Genomic DNA, 13878 nt, shown 5'->3' on the forward strand with positions numbered 1-13878 from the left:
TGACATACCTAGAAAGACACACTGGACCTAGATTTTGGAGGGATTTAACTGTAAAGCTGAGGAAATTTGGTTATGAATATTGAAGCGATAGTTATTGAAGATTTTTGAACAGGGCAATGGCAGAGTCTTATCTTCCTTTAGAAAGATTTTAGTAGCTATGTGGAAGATGGATAAAGACAGAAAGCAAGTAGACCCATTGGAAGGATATTGTAATAATCTTGGAGAAAAGTAATGATGTCCTGGTCTAGAGTAGTAGCTTTTAAGTAGAAATAAAGGAATGGATATAAGGAATTATATGAAGAAGTGGATTAAGTAGGACTTTGCATATCAATTTATTTTAGGATTTCTCCTTAAAAAATTTTTTTTCCTTTAAGCTTCCTAAAGTTTGTCCTTGGAGAGACTAAGCTTAATATAAATAGAAAAAACAAAACAAAACAAAACAAAACAAAACAAAACAAAACAAAACAAAAAAACAACACTGAATTTCTGACTTGAAGACCCTGTGTGAGTTTAGTCAAGTGTCTTTATTTTTCTGGGGCTCAGTTTCCTCATCTATAAAATTAGAGGGATGACCTTAACATTCTTTCAGGCACTAATGATTGGTCATACTATTTCCCAAAGTGTTGAAGAAGTTTAAGAAATAAAGCTCTCACCTCTCAGCTTAATGCATTACATCAGTTGGCAGAAAAAAAGTTAGTATTGATTGTGGTTATTGATTATACGGGGAGAAAAAAAACCAGAAAAAAGTAAAACTGGATATGTAGAAGCTTATGTGGGTAAAAAGCAGAAATTGGATCCTTCCTTTTTTCACATCAAGACTCTGATTACTGTAATTCTATAATGCTGTTGTTGTTGTTTAGTCATTTTAGTCATGTCTGACTCTTCATGACCCCATTTGAGGTTTTCATCGCAAAAATACTGGAATGGCTTGCCATTTCCTTTAGCTCATTGTACAGATGAGCAATGTAAGGGAAACAGGGATAAGTGACTTGCTCAGGGTCACACAAAGTCTCTGAGGCTGGATTTAACCTTAGGATAAATTTTTCTGACTTAGGTCCAATATTCTATCCACTGTTCCATTTAACTACCTGTAACTTCATAAGACCATGCTCAATTCAGTCCTCTTTCTATGCTTTGTGATGAATTGTCTTCTTGAGAATAAATTTGGTTTAGAGATTTGAGATGAAATTTCCTACTGGAGTGGTGACCAATCCTGGAGCATCCTTGTTAGCTTCTTCATATATATTATAGATCTGTGTTTCTTCACTGTAACAGAATATACATTTGTTAAATTGGACTTTTTTCTTTTTTTAACATAAAGGCTTTTGGCTGGGCTCATTGAAAAGGTGAGAATGGATAGAAGAGATATGGGTAACTGATACAGTCATTAAGATGTTGAGGTATAGTTGAGAAGATATACATAAAAATATAGCTATGGTAGAAGGGACACGGCATTGAAATACAAATCTTATAGAAATCTTAGTTTAAAATTCCTTGTGAATTTGCTGGTGTTTTGGCTAAAACAAAACAAAACAAAAACTAGGAAAACTAAATGCACTTAGGAATTACATGTAAAACACAGATTGTGTGTATGTGTATGTGTGTGTGTGTTTCCTTCCTGTGCAGTACTCACCAAATTTTCCCACCAAGTGATCTGTTGTTAACGTGCAGGAAATCCCAGTCAATGCTCATTATTTGGTGAAAGAGTGACAGCAGACACCGCAGCACTCCTTAGCAAGCATCCACCTGCTCCCGTGGTGTCTTTTTAAAGCGAGTTCAGCTTACCTCTGCTCCTCTTAGTTTTCCTTTGCTTAATTGCAGGTGATGATTCAAAAAAAGCCTTCACCTGTTTTTGTGGGGCTTTCATCTTTCGCAGACAAAGCAGGCTGGGGCTTGGGCCTTGATCTGTGGCGTGCTTAGGGCCTTGGGTATTAAAGGGGTTGGATCACCCTCAGGCTTTTAAGGTTTTTTTGGGTTAAATTGATGAGCATGTATAATAAATTGAAGCTTTGTTGTTTGGCAGAATTTTTCCCCCTTCAGTATTTGTTATTCTTTTATCAGTTAAGAGACCTGGGAGTACCTAACCTTCCTCTCCTACCTCTCATCCAAGTGAATGATGCTGTCAAAATGAGACTTCTTAAGTTTACTTTGGAATTTAGAATTGGTTGAGATAGGTTTTGATATTAAAAAAAAAAAGCAAAACTCATTCTAGCATCCTGATTACATTTTAAAAATGAACACTATACTCAAAAATCCAATTTTTCAAGGCTTAACAAGTTGATAACAAACATGTAACTGTGCTGGGATGGTGAACAATCACCTGCTCCATGGACAGATTTCAGATTCTTTGTATCAGGTCAGCTTGGACTGAGAGAAACTTGATGTGGAGAAATGACTATTAGAAACTGTGCTGATTGTGAAACATCCTAAGTCAGAAGTCAGAACAGTAAGATACTTATAGCACTTAATCAATCAGATCTGGATATCTAATTTCAGATAAGTTTTCTTTATATTAGGTACATTTGAGGTTAAAATAAGATTGCATTTGCTTCCATTTCCTTAAGCAGAAAGACAGGCACTTTATGTATGTGGTGTGTGTCTGATATGTAAGAATATTATTTAAACTGCATTTGTGGATTACTTAGCTTTTAAAGGAAAAAAAATCATCACTACAAATTATTAAAATTTGGATTTTTTTTTTTTTACATCCCAGGGGCAGCTGTTATTTTCAGGAGCTTGTGAAACTACTCCTTGAATATACAGGGGGATTGGAGGTAGTCTTTTCTCTTTAGATTGAGAGTGAGTGTAGTGAGTGCTCTGAGCTTGTCAAAATGCATGATTCCTTTTGTACACTTCTTTGTAAATAAAACAGAAGAAGGCATTCTTCCCCTCTTCCTCCTATCTTCATTTTCATTTGTTATAACATGAAGCCTAATCATATCACTTGGAAATAATATGAAAAATTTGTGCTCTTTTACTCCATTGGGTTTAATAAGTTTGGATGTATTCCAGTTACAAAGCATTAATCACACTTAAACTCACGTCTTGATAGTTCATCCACCCTGAGTATTCATGTCAGAGACATAAAACAATCTCCTTTAATGCCCACAGTACTCTTTAAATTGAGCTCTTGCCATGGTGTGTTAATAAAACTTGCTTTGTACTGAGGGGCTGGGGGTGGGGATTTTTTTGTGTTATGTAAAGTGTTTTGGAGGTGAGTTTTTCTTTCCTGTACTTTCTAAACCAAGTTTTAAAGGCTTTGCAGAATTATATGAAAACTTATGCAACAAGGTAAGCACAGACTAAAGAAGGCATTAGTCACACCTTGGCAGAGTGTCCAAGAGTTTGGTATACATCAAAGGGATGTAGAGAAATGTGGTCCTTGCAATCCTACAGCACTCTTTATCTTGGTATTTCCATTTGGGGATGACAATGAAATTGGACTCTTGTATTTGTCTGTTTTTCAGCACGTGGGTATAACGTACATTGATCTTACAACTTATTTTTCTAGAGAGTAGGGGCTGGAGGGGCTTAAACAAGGAACAATTCTGTTCATCATCAGAGGTGGTTTCATCTGCTCCTCTGATTTATTTCATCGAATTGCCCCCAATACTGGTCAGGATAATACTTTTTTCCCCGTGGCAAACAACAACAACAACAACAACAACAACAACAACAACAACAACAACAAAAACTTTAAAGAATAGATTTGTATTTTGGTGTAATGAAAGTCATAGTACCACAGAATTAGGGAATTTAGAAATCATCTTGCTCAACCCCTTATTTTAGAGATGAAGATATAGACCCAGAGAGGTTTAGTGAACTACCTGTAATTACATTATTCTAAATTGAATGCTCTTCTCATTGTGCCATAGATGTAGCAGTAGCTCCTAGGCTGCTGATGTAGTGGTCTTTCCATGTTGCACCTATGCTTCTGACGACCATTGCCCTTAGAGAATGTAATTACAGGCTGGAAGTCAAGTCTGAGATATATGAAACCCTTATCACACAGCATAAGATAATTTGTGACCAACTACTAAACGAAGTCATATGAACTATATATTATGTCTTAAGGACATTCTGAGCTGTGGGGGATAGTAGGTACTAGAATAATACTGGAAAGCAGTATTTCTTCATGTGTGAAGCAATATTTTGCAGTGGAATAGTCAGAGTTTTGTCCTGAAAGATTCTGGAATTACTTCAGGAATTCTAGAATTAGATTGGGACCCTATGGTATGAACACCAATGTCAGGGTCTCTTCTAGGGAATTAATGTGACACTGACATTTTTTTACTTGATAAAATTTATGTCTGATGGATTTTTCTATTTCCCCTTAGTGGTGTAGAGAGAATAACAATAGCTAGCCATTTATATAGTATTTTAAAGTTTGCAGAGCACTTTATAAATATTATCTTATTTGGTCTTCTTAACAATTCATTTTTATAGATGAGGAAACTGAGTCCCCAAAAACTAAGAGACTTGTCCAATATTGCACAGCTAATAAGGATCTGAGGTCAGATTTGAACTCAGATCTTTTTGACTCCAAGACCAATGCTATGTGCATTTCATTAGGGCCCCTCATATTTTTTTCTTTATTTTTTAAAAATTATATGCATGGGTAATTTTTCAGCATTGGCAATTGTAAAACCTTCTGTTCCAACTTTTCCCCTCCTTCCCCCCACCCCTTCCCCCAGATGGCAGGTTGACCAATACATGTTAAATATGTTAAGGTATAAGTTAAATACATGTCCAAACAGTTGTTTTGCTGTATAAAAAGAATCGGACTTTGAAATAGTGTAAAATTAGCCTGTGAAGGAAATAAAAAATGCAGGCGGACAAAAATAGAGGGATTGGGAATTCTATGTAGTGGTTCATAGTCATCTCCCAGAGTTCTTTCGCTGGGTGTAGCTGGTTCAGTTTATTACTGCTCTATTGGAACTGATTTGGTCCATCCCATTGTTGAAGAAGGGCCTCTCATATTTTAAACAATAATTGATATCAAAATTACACACCCACAAATATATATGTTTGTGTGTATGCACAAACATTTTATATAATTCATTGATGGACTCATAACATGTAATATTGCAATGGTGGTTCTGTCTACTTTTCAGAGGGACTATTATTTAATAGTCATTATTCACATATGCTTCAAGATTTGTAAAGAACTTTACATAGATTATCTCACTTAATCCTCACAACAGATTTGGGAGATAGATGCCATTATTATCCTCATTTTACAAATGAGGAATCTGAAGCAGACAGAAGCTAAGTAACTTGCCCAGGATCACACAACTAATAAGTGTTTAAGACTGAATTTGAACTGAGTTATTCTTGATTCCAGGCCCAAATTCCATTCATTAAGCCACTTAGCTGTACCAATAATTTTGATTTCATTCATGCCAATTAATGTGATGTTGCAGGCTGTTGGGGCCTCTGAACCTAGGCAAGAGAGACAGAGAAGAAAAAAATGGGAGGAGGGGATATAAGGTGAAAGCTTTATATTATATTGTGACTCTTTTAAGAACCATACAAACCATACTTTATGAGAGATTAATCAAAATGGCAGAATAGAAGGAAGTAGTAAAACTCAGATCTCTGACACAGCTACTCCTTAAAGACTTAGAAGGAAAAAAACTCAGCCTATGTTCTGATCAGGAAATACAAAGAAAAATCACAAATCCTTTTTTGTCTAGCTTAGATTATAGAGAAACAGAGTTCTTTAGACACTTGAGACTGGCTTGAGCCAGGAGGGCACCTAAATGCGGCGTTTTCCAGAATGAGAACTGAGCTAATCCTGGATCCAACAAAGAGAGACCTAATGCAGTGCAGGGAGGAGGAATAATTGCTAAATGTCAGTTCTGTTGCTCAAACCCACCCATCCAATGTAAACCAAGGAGAATACATATGGGGGAGAACTTTTAGAGGAGGAGGACTAGCATAAGAAGTGAATGTGGGCCTGAGGTATATTCTGGGCAAGGAACAGGAACAGAAGCAGAAAAAAACTATGGAAGTTTGATCCTGGATCAGAATCTTGGTTTCAGTCTCTAGCTAGATCTGAAACCTATAGTTGAATAACCAGGGCAGGACATCTAGGCCAAAAAGGAGCATGGTACTCTGTTGTTTCGAACCTGAAGAAACTTCCAAAGAGCTGATGATCGCTAGGGTTAGAGGTTGAGGTTACTGGAGTTCCAACCCCAAGCAAATGTAGTACTGTTTCTCAAAATTAAATTCAGATCAGGACCTTGCAAAGGTTGGACCAGAAGGACAACTTCAACCTGGATTATTGAAAGAGAGAGAATCTGTACATCATCTTCAAAGAATCGTGGAAAAAAAAAACAACTGCTTAGAACTCTAAATTTCCAGATCAGAGGACAAAATAAAAATAGAGTTTATTAGTCATCTTTTGAAAGAAAACCTGAAATGAAACTTTCTTTGTCATAACTAAACTTCAAGTAAAAAAAAAAAAAATACAGCAAGTAGCCATAACAAAAGTGTTCAAGGATCATGGAACCTTGGTAAAAATCATGCAAGATTTAGCAGCACTAAAAAGAGGCAGAGATAAGTGGATATGAATTGCAGAAGGTAGAGGATAAAGGCTATAATGAAAAATAGCCTTCTAAGGAAAATTGAGTAAATTGAATTTCTAATAAAATAGAGAATTTCCAAGATTTTCTAATGAAAAGACTGGAACTGAGCAGAAACTTTGAATTACCAACACAGAAATAAAGATAAGCGGTTAAATTTGTGTGAGCAACTAGGAAAATATGATACCAGCATTCTTTTAGAACTAAGTGACATGAGGGATCATAGAGGGAGCCAAATAAAACAGAGAGGAAAAGAAAAAATACATTAGGAAGAAGACAGGGAAGAGTGGGAGAAATTCCTATATAACTAGGGTGTGCAAATAAAAAAAAAATACACAAACAGGGAAGAAGGAGAGGAAGGAATAGGGGACTTTAAAGCTAAGTTTTACCTGAACTTATCAAAGAAGGTAAGAATATACACATAGAGTTATGTAAAAAGATACATTTCACCCAACTGGGAAGTGGTTGAAGGGAAACAGGGATATGAGAGAGGGACAGTATGACAGAGTATAGATTCAAGGAGGAAAAACTTATAAGCAAAATTAACTCTAAGTAGGAAGATAGATCATGAAAAGGAGTTAAAAAGGAAATGTAGAAAGGATTAGAATTTGTGTTTTTTTTTCCTCAATAGTATTTTTCCAAATACTATAAACATAGTTTTCAATATTCATTTTTGTAACACTTTTGTGTTCCAAATTTTCTTCCTCCCTCCCTCCCTCTCTAGTCTTCCCCTTCCTCTAGGCAGCAAGCAATCTGAGATAGGTTAAATATATGCAAAAGGATTAGAATTTGTGATTGGATTCTGGTCAAGGGAAGGAGGAAAGATAAAGTAGAAGGATCAAATTGCATCAAGCATTGTACACTGATATTGCATACTTTTTCAATAATTATCCTTTTTTTGTGATATAAAGTGACAGGAAATAAAGGAAATAAAAGTATAAGGTAATAAAATAGAAATGCAAAATTAACCATTGTAACTGTCAATGTAAATGGGATGAACTCTTTCATAAAATGGAAGATAGAATCAAACAACTTACAAGGAACATATTTGATATATATAGATTCACACATAATTTTTTTAAAAGGCTGGATAAAAATCTGTTATATTTCATATGAAATGAAAAGGCAGGGGTAGCAATTAGACAAAGCATTATAAAATAGATCTGATTAAACAAGCTAATCAAAAAATTACATTATCCTGAAAGCTATTATAGATGATGAATCATATCTTTATATATATTAAATTTCATAGCATTTAATTATTTTTAAAAAATATCAGTTACAGGAAAAAATAAGCATCAAACTATAATAATTGAGAATGTCAATATTACCTCTCTCATACCTACACAAATGTAATAAAGAAATTAAAGACTTGAATAGAATTTTAGAAAAGTTAGATATGATGAAATTTTGGCAATTATTGAATAGGAATAGGAAGAAGTATATTCTCAGTGTATATGATATTTTTGCAAAAATTGACCATATATCAGGGCATTAAAACACCATAAACAAATACAGAAAAATGGAAATAAAAAGTACATTTTAATAGTCACAATATAATAAAAACTATATTAAATAAAAGGCCACTGAAGAAAGAATTAGTATTTCTAGATAACATGATCAACATGATATAGGAATAGTCATTTTTTTTCAATCTTCATAATTTCTTAGACCTTTCCAAAATAGAAATTATGACTAAGAGATAAGAAATAGATATATTTTAATCTATTAAGTTTTCTTCTATGGATGTTTTGGCTGATATCTTTTGAATTATCATGGTTCTATAGATGTTCCTTTTTGAAGATTCTGTTATGCAGAGTATTGAAAGACTTCCTCAATGTTCCTTTTTTGCCTCTAGAATAAAATAGAAATTCTTCAGCCTGCAATTAAAAGACCTCCATAGTCTGGTTTTCTAGCCCATCTGTCCAATCCTGCTTTATATACCACTCCTTCATGTACTATACATTCCGACCAAATACAAATATTCTCTCTGTTCCATTCTTGTCTGCTGCCCCTCCCTCCTTACTCACAATGTGTCTACTCACAATGGATACTATGCTTGGAAAGGGTTCTTTATATTCCATATTCTGTATCTTGAAGTCCAACTCTGCTTTCAAAGCTTTTTCCAGGGCTCATGAAGCTTAGTATGCCTCTAGAGAGAAAGAAAGAAAGAAGAGAGAAAAAGAGAGAGAGAGAGGAGAGAATAGAGAGAAAGGAAGAGGAGGAGAGAGGGGAAAGTGAGAGGAAGGGAGGAGAGAGAAAAACAATCCTACTAGATGAGTGTGGGTGACTGTTGTTAGTCTGTCTGCCAGTGACAGAAAGATGTCAGTGAAGTCATAGGAGAAAACAAATCCAGTGCATCTTTAAGTACTACCTCTAGTATAGTCAGTTCACATAGAATCACCTTCTTTTTCTTACTAGGCTTCCTACAGTCATGTCCTTAGCAAATCTTGAGTTTTAGAGATAAAACTATTTCTTATATATTCTGTGTACGATATGAGGGAAATTTGGGGAATGACAAATTCTGGGTTAGTTTTGGATTAAGGAGGTCCAAACTCCTTAACAAAAACCTGCTTTTTCAATTCAATTTTATAATTCATTGTAGTCTAGCTTTCTGACATCTATTAGTTTTGGGAAGAGCAAGAAATTATGCTTCAATTACAGGCAGCTAGAAAGTAATGAGAGAGCAAAGTATAATTGTGATATTATTTAGGATAGTCAATCCAGGAGATCCTAACATGCTTCATTTGAAACCTACTCCACCCCAACCAGGTGAAAATGAGTTCTCCCTCTTCAAATTTCCCATAATACTTTGCCTAAGATTTCCTTCAATTCTCTTAATTGCAGCATTCTTCCTTGACATGTGGGTCTTTTTGTAATATTTCCTTCCTCTCTTATTAAATTAAAAGCTCCTTGAGAACAGATTTATACATAGTAACTCCAAATATTTTTTTTCTTTTGAACTGAGTTGAGGATACCCAGGATCCTTTATGAAGTACCATCTAGAATGTATGACCCATTAAGCTCATTTTATATTTGATGTCTAATGAAAGAGACATTTTATAAGATTATAGATCAATCTACCAGTTACCATGCATTTATTAAGTTCCTGCTGTATGCTAGGCATTGTGCTTTGCATGGGATTATAAAGTCAAAGTGAAATGGTCCTTGCTTTCAATTTGCATGCTATGGGAGGCCAACATGCATGTGTCCATGCATGTACACATATCATACACATATACATGTACTTAGGTACATACACACATGTGTGTATGTGTATATGTACATATACACAAGCACACACACAATAAATAGAAGATAATGTTCGTGAGAAGAGTACTAGCATTGTAGGGCAAGGGTAGGGGGTGGGAATCAAGGAAAGGTTTCATATAGGAACTGAATCTTAAAGGAAACAAGGAATTCCAGGAGATAGAGGTGAAGAGGCTTGCTGAATAGGTATGGTGCACAGCCAGTAAAAAGAAAATAGTTACTTAAATGAAGAATAATAAAACAGGTCTGACTGGATTGCAAAGTGCATGAAAGGGGAGTACTATTTTATAACACTGAATAGGTAGATTAGGTCAAATTGTAAAAAAATTGTAAGATACTAGAGTTTATATTTGACTCCGGGGGTAATAGGGAACCATTGGAGTTTCTTGAGAAGGGCATAGACATTGCCAGACCTGTGATTTAGGAAAATATACTTGACATCTATATGGAGGATAGGTTAGAATAAGGAGCAATTTGAGGCAAGGAGACTAATTAGGAGACCATTGAACTAGGGTGACTATCTGGTCGGAAAGAAGGAAATGAAAGTGAGATATGAGGTAGAAAGATAATTTGGAAACTGATATGTGAAAAGGATATGTGGAGTGAAAGTGAAAAGTTGAGTATAACACAGGTTGGTAACCTGGATGTCTATAAGGGATGCTGGGTGCCCTCAATAGAAAAAAAGTAGATTTAGAAGAATGGTCGGGTTTAAAGTTAATGGGTTTAAAATTTTGGATCTGTTTAGTTTGTGATGCCTGGTTTTGGGGAAAATCAAGGACTGGAAGGGAAGTAGAGGACATCTTGTTCATCTCTCTCATTTTACAGATGAAGAAAGTGATGGCCAGCAAGTTTAAGTAACTCACCAAATAGCTAGTAGATGTCAGAGGCAGGATGTGGACCCAGGAAGCTATATCTTCTGATTCAAGAGCTAGTGTTCTTTTCATTGAATCATGACGTTTCAATGTGGACTTGAGATATTTTTTAATTTAATTGATCATACATTTATTTAGAATACAAGAGATAAATTGTCCCCTTGTGATAAGGTCAATAGGTCTATTATGTTTCATAAGTTTAGTGAATACATTTAGGGGAAAAATATTGATAGCTTCTCATGAACATGGTTGCCTTTGGCATCAAGAGAAGCTTCACACATTTGGAGAGAACCAATTTTAACAGCCAGCCACCATTCAAAAATTTCATATTTCCAGAGAGGGACTGTCACTATTTTCTCAGAGAAAATATGTTCTTTAGTCATGTGTGTATGTATGTGTGTGTGTTTTATATACAGTCAGAAAAGTTATAAATTGAAGCTTGGCATTTCTAAAAGTGGCAGCATAGCCACCAGCTGGGAAAACCAAAATCCTCCTCCACATTCATATCAATCTAAAAGTATCTAATGTTTTTCCTAAAATGCCTTAAATGTCTTTGGGGGAAAAATTCTCCATATTAAAATATACTATTCTCTGAAAACTAGATAGTCTTTATATAAAATTTGATGGGGTTTGGTCATGACAGGGAAGGCATTTTTCCTTAATATGGATTAGATTAGCATTGTGTTATATTTCCTGAATTGGCCCCAAGGGGGTAAAGTTCCTTTCTGTCTCTGACTTATTCCCCTTTTTGCCTCTTTCTGATGGCACCTTAATACCTTCTAGGATTCCCAGGCACTAGCACTTTACCTTGTATTTTAAAAAAAAAGTTTAAAATCCCATATAGAATCATCCCCAAAGAGTTTTCAAATATTTTAACACTTAAAAAAAACCTCATCACTATTACTTTATTTGAATTTTTTAATATTTCAGTTTCTATTTTAAAGATTGAAATATAAAAATAACCCATAGCTACTGTTTTATATTAATTTTTAAATGTAACAAGAACTTATGAGATTGTAAAAGAAAAGCTTTTCTATAAAGCATGGAAATGATATCCATTTCCATGGGGCTGAAAGGGAAAAAACAAAGTATAAAATTGAAGGAAAGCAACTTGAGTGTAAAAAGGGTGTTCCACATTTCAAACACAATTAATAACTGGAAAATTGCTCTATGCCATGATACTTTTATCAGGTTCTTTATCTTCTAATAAAGTTAACAATGTAGAGTATCTTGCTACTTTTATTAATTGGAGTTGGAATGTGGAACACTCTTCTTACATGAGGAAAGCTGCATATTAGTTGAACTCAACAAGCATGTATCAAGTACCTGACTGTGTCAGATAGCACATTAGATGTTGAGAATCCAAAGAAAAGAAAACATAAGAAATAGTTCTTGCCTTCAAAAATATTACATTCTAGTAGAACAAGCTCTAACTGAAAATTAAACAAAAAACAACTGCAACAATCCCCTCTATATGTCTTCCCCTCCTCAGGCAATTGGGGGGTCACACAGCTAGGAAGGGTTAAGTGACTGAGGACACATTTGAACTCTGATCCTCCTGACTTCAGGGCTGGTGCTCTATCCACTGTGCCACTAACTGCCCCAACTCCATCTTCATTAGCGCATTTCCCACTCTTACCCTGTAGAGGACTGAAACTCCAAAAAGATATTGAATCAGACAACTGAGCACTTATCATTACCTGTTCAATGTAAGATAATGGCTCTATATACATATTTAGATGAGATGGTGACATGATGGCTCTTCTCACCATTAGTGCTTGCTGAATGTTTTGATAGTGACATAATCAGAGGGGAAGACTGGAGGGCTGGGGAAGAGAAGTCAGACTCATTTGGTGGCAGGAGGAGGAGGAGAAAAGAGGCTGGAGACTTCGGACTCCAGAATCCAGGATAAATCTTTGGCAAGCCACGTGGCAGCCTGCCTCCTTCACTTCTCCCCCTAAAGACCAAGGAGTTTAATTTATCCTGACTCTGGCTGACCCTGAGGCCCTTCAGGGTCTTTACACTATCCCATGATCAAAATAATTGCTTCACTTATCAATAATAATAAACTCAAGGCCTTTATTTGAGGGAACTGTTTGGGAAAATAGCATTCTGGTAGGTATCCTAGATTAGGAATTGGTAGACTAGGGTCTGAATCTCAGTTTGATTATTATTTCTGGGATTTTGGCTCTGGACCTCTCTTATTTATAAAATGAGGGGATAGGACTAGGTGGCCTTAAATTTTCTTTTCAAGTCTAAATCCTATAATAGGTTAAAAAAAATGAACAAGAAATATGAGGCAGCTATGGTTTGATAGCCATGGAAACATGAAAGTATCATTACTTCAGATTTGGTGATGGCTAGGATAACTGGAAATCACAGCTATGGAAGATACTTATAACTTGGTGTATATTTTTATCAGTTGGCTCCAATTAGTTTTGAGAGTCCTATGATATGCAACTAGTGTGCCTGGTAGGTAATGCATTGTGATTCCATCTTATTTCTGGCATGTGTCCACTTTGGGCTCAATGTCCTTAAAATGCTCCTCGGCTTCTTGGGATCCCAAACCATGGCCCTATACTTGCAACCTGTTCTTTATAGAAAACATTTCTCCTTTCCTTCTTTATATGAATTTACTCCTATGTAAGATACGGATGTTGATAAACATAAAGGAGATCCAAAACTGTCCATTTTGAGTAGAACAGATTGTGTGACTATTTTTCCACTTTGAGTTATTTGTAGAGCAGAACAATTTGCTTACTAGGAAATAAGAGAGAGCCTTCCAGGTTCTTCAGCTCTGTATTGTGTATAATGAGAAATAGCAGCTCCCTGGACTGAACTGCCCCTGCCTCTTAATGACTAGGAAAACCCAAATCCAGCTTTTTCTACTTCTTGCAGACTCATTTTAGGAGTAGAACCACTTAGAAACCAGAACTTAGAGATCAGTTGATTCAGCCTTCTCATTTACAAATAAGAGAACTAAGGCTCAGAACAGTGAGGCGATCTGGCCACTGTCACATAGCTAACTGAGGCAAATTAAATGCAGTAAAAGCCACATTGACTTTTGTCAATAAAAGTGATTTCATGTATTTATTTATTTATTGGTGAAATTGGTTTTAGTTTTCCATCAACTTCTATTTTAAAGACAT

The sequence above is a fragment of the Sminthopsis crassicaudata genome, chromosome 5 (genome assembly GCF_048593235.1).
Source record: "Sminthopsis crassicaudata isolate SCR6 chromosome 5, ASM4859323v1, whole genome shotgun sequence".
Lineage (NCBI taxonomy): Eukaryota > Metazoa > Chordata > Mammalia > Dasyuromorphia > Dasyuridae > Sminthopsis > Sminthopsis crassicaudata.